This window comes from Rhincodon typus, unplaced genomic scaffold (genome assembly GCF_021869965.1).
Source record: "Rhincodon typus isolate 14 unplaced genomic scaffold, sRhiTyp1.1 hic_rhity00005238, whole genome shotgun sequence".
Taxonomy (NCBI): domain Eukaryota; kingdom Metazoa; phylum Chordata; class Chondrichthyes; order Orectolobiformes; family Rhincodontidae; genus Rhincodon; species Rhincodon typus.
The window spans coordinates 7,109-11,400 of record NW_025970876.1 but is presented as its reverse complement, the minus strand read 5'-3'; positions in this window follow the sequence as shown (position 1 = coordinate 11,400).

The window sequence follows — 4,292 nt, the reverse complement described above, 5'->3', positions numbered from 1 at the left end:
TGTGTGTGTGTGTGTGTGTGTGTGTGTGTGTGTGTTGTGGTGGGGGATTCATTCTCCCTTTTGTTGTGTATTACTTAATGTTTGTAGAAATGTGGACTTATAGAGTCATAGAATCATACAGCACAGAAACAGACCCTTCGGCCCAATCAGTCCATGCTGACCATAATTCCTAAACTAGACTGGTCCCACCTGCCTGCTCCTGGCCCATGTCCCTCCAAACCTTTCCCTATTCGTGTCCTTATCCAAATGTCTTTTAAATGTTGTAACTGTACCCACATCCACCACTTCCTCTGGAAGTTCATTCCACACACGAACCACCCTCTGTGTAAGGAAGTTGCCCCCCATGTCCTGTTTAAATCTTTCTCCTCTCACCTTAAAAATATGCTCCCTAGTCTTGAAATCCCCCCAACCCTGGGGGAAAAGACACCCGCCATTCACCTTATCTATGTCCCTCGTGATTTTATAAATCTCTATAAGGTCACCCCTCAACCTCCTACGTTCCAGAGAAAAAAGTCCCAGCCTCTCCTTATAACTCAAACCCTCCATTCCCGGCAACATCTTGGTAAATATTTGCTGAACCCTCTCCAGCTTAATAGTATCCTTCCTATAACAGGGCAACCAGAACTGGACACAGTAAACCAGAACTCCATCAACCATCACGTTGAATTAGACCCTGTGTACAAACCATTGAGAAACAAAGCTGTAACTAACACCAACCACCCCAGCAAACAGAGGCATAGAAATAACAAGCGGGATAGAACATCGACGCTTCACCGGTGGAGCACTGACAATGTTACCTAGCAGGGTGACAAACCGTTTGTAACCAAACCCACCAGCTCGGCGAGCATGTCTACAAACTCGTGCTGAATGCCTTCTTAACCAGCCAGTTGCCTGCCACTTCAACACATCACCATGTTCCCTGAGCAACATCTCTGTCTCGGGCTGGCTCCAGTGCTGCAGCAAAACTCTGCAGAAGTTGGAAGGACAGCACCTCATTTTCCACTTGGGGGCTTTGAAATCTTCAGGACTCAATATTGAGTTCAATAATTTTAGGACCCTGAACACTTTCTTCCATGTCCTTTACCCACACCCACATCCCAGACCATGTCATCACATGGACTGCTTTCAATACAGCCAGCTCATTTTCATCCAATAATGGTCCTCATTATCAGCTTTTCTTTCTCCCAAGTTCACCATTTACCACCATCTCCATCTGTCACTTACTCCCTCGCTGTGCCACTCCACTTCCTGGTCTTCAACATATGTACCATCTTTTCCTCACCACAAGCTGTCAATCAGGGTCACTGGACCTGAAACATTAACTCTGCTTTCTCTGCACAGATGCTGAGTTTCTCCACCAATTTCAGTTTCTGTTTGACATTTCCAGCGTCTCCAGTTCATTGTTTTATTTTTTATTATTATTCATTCTCGGGATGAGGGCATCGGTGGAGAGGTCAAGATTTATTGCCCCATCCCTAACTGCCCAGAGGACAGTTATGAATGAACCACACTGCTGTGGGTCTGGAGTCACATGTAGGCCCAGACCAGGTAAGGATGGCAGTTTCCTTCCCTAAAGGGCATTAGTGAACCAGAAGGGTTTTTCCAACAATGGATTCATGGTCATCATTAGATTCTAAACTCCAGATATTTATTGAATTCATATTCCACCATCTGCTGTGGTGGGATTTGAAGCCGGGTCCTCAGAACATTATCCAGGTCTCTGGACTAAATGTCTAAAGAAAACCATTTCCATTTACACAGCACCTGGAACATGACAAAAATTCACAATAAAAGATGATGCACCAGAACTTTATTTAAAGTGATTAAACAGGGCGACCAGAACTGGACACGGAAAACAGGAACTCCATCAACAAACACATCGAATTAGACCCTATGTACACATCACTGATAAGTCACACAAGGTGGCAATAGGAGCAGGTGACAAGAAAAAAGAAACTTATTTAAGGCTTCACGGAGGATCTGAGGGGTGGGAGAAAGACGGGGAAGTTCAGCATGCATTCTCATTGAGTGTTGATTTTGATGTGATTTATTATTGTACCTATGTACAGTGAAAAGTTTTGTTTTGCGTGCAGTACAGACAGATCACAGCGTACAAAGATGATAGAACAGAGCGGGGACTACAAAGCTATGGCTGCACAGGAGGTGCAGAAAAGCAAGATCAACACTAAATGTGAAATTAGAGAGGTCCATTCAGAAGAGCAATAACAGCGGGGAAGAAGGTGTTCTTGAATCTGTTGGTCTGTGTGTTTAAGCGGAGCTACCAAGAGTGTTTTGATTTAAAACTGGTTTCCCAAGACAGCCAGAATCACGCTTAAACAAAGTGGCCTTGAGGAACTGCAAGGCTAGAATAATGAGGCAGTGCGTAGACGAAGGCGTTTGAAAATAGTTAAGAATGAGATGCAACATTTCGAGATAAAGTGCAAAGTCAGGATGCAGTATGTGGAAAGAGAAACAATTCGCCGACCTTGAATTATTCACAGGATGTGGGTGTTGCAGGAAAAGACAACATTTTGTTGCCCATCTTTCTAACTGTCCTTGAACTGAATGGCTTGTTAGGTCATTTCAGAGGGCAGCTTAGAGTCAGCAACTAAAGAGAAAAACAGGAAAATATCTGAATGACACATACAGGGGGGGGTCCCCAGTTTAAGAACATCCCACTTATGAATGTCGTACTTACGAATGCAATCCTGTACGTGGTTTTAAAATTTAAAGAACTGGCTGCTCTCCGTCGTGTTCGGACTTGCGAACAAATTGACTTGGCAGAAAGTTTCAGAACAGAGCTCATTATTCGCAATCCCAGGGGCTGACTGTTCTGCCCAGAGGGTTAAAAAAAAGGCACCGAAAGAAGGGTCCAGACCCGAAATGTCAGCCTTCCTGCTCCTCTGATGCTGCCTGGCCTACTGTGTTCATCCAGCTCCACGCTGTATTATCTCTGACTCCAGCATCTGCCGTTCTTGCTATCTCTCTTAAACAAAAGAGCACAGTAGGTTTAGATTTAGATTCAGGTTTTGTTGTCATTTACGGGGTATAAAAGTACAGGGAAAACGTGGGTCTCTGGATTAAATGTCTAAAGAAAACCATTTCCATTTACATAGCACCTGGAGCATGATGCCAAGTCACACAAGGTGGCAATAGGAACAGGTGACAAGAAAAAAAAAACTTATCTAAGGCATCATGGAGGATCTGAGGGGGAGAGAAAGGTGGAGAAGTTCAGCCTGCATTCTCATAGAGTGTTGATTTTGATTTGATTTATCATTGTCACATCCACCACTTCCTCTGGCAGCTCTTTCCACACACGAACCACCCCCTGTGTAAAAAAAATTTGCCCCTCATGCCTTTTTTTTTAATCTTTCTCCTCTCACCTTTAAAAAACGCCCCCTAGTCTTGTACTCCCTCACCCTAGGGAAAAGACACCTGGCATTCACCTCATCTATACCCCTCATTATTTTATAAACCTCTAGAAGGTCACCTCTCAACCTCCCACGCTCCAGTGAAAAAAAGTCCCGGCCTATCCATCTTCTCCTTACAACTCAAACCCTCCATTCCTGACAACATCCTTGTAAATCTTTTGCGAACCCTCTCCAGTTTAATAATATCCTTCCTATAACAGGGAGAGCAGAACTGCGCACAGTGCACCAGAAGAGGCCTCACCAACATCCTGTACAAATTCAACATGAAGTCCCAGAAAGTTCTTAGCAATGAAGACGAGGTGGGTAAATGCCTTCTTTACCATCCTATCCATCTGTGACGCAACTTTCAATGAATTATGTACCTGGACCTCTCGCCCTCTCTGTCCTCCAACACTACTCAAGGCCCTGTTGTGAATGGTATAAGTCCTGCCCTTGTTTGTTTTACCAAAATGCAACGCAGCATTCACTCATTTTTCTGGCGTTTCCTTCCATGCAGTGATCCTTGGAAATGCTGATGCTCCATTTTGACGCATGTGAGATGAGGCAAATTAGGACATCTCTCGTCTTTGAGTAATTCAACTTGTCAAGTATGCTTCAAATTTGAGCAAGTCCCTTCATTTCCAAACAATGCTTTTTAAGATTTAAGCCCAGAGTGGGTAAGGACGACAGATTTAAGCCCAGAGTGGGTAAGGACGACAGATTTAGGCCCAGAGTGGGTATGGATGACAGTTGCAGGCCCAGAGTGTGTAAGGATGACAGATTTAGGCCCAGAGTGGGTAAGGACGACAGATTTAAGCCCAGAGTGGGTAAGGACGACAGATTTAGGCCCAGAGTGGGTAAGGACGACAGATTTAGGCCCAG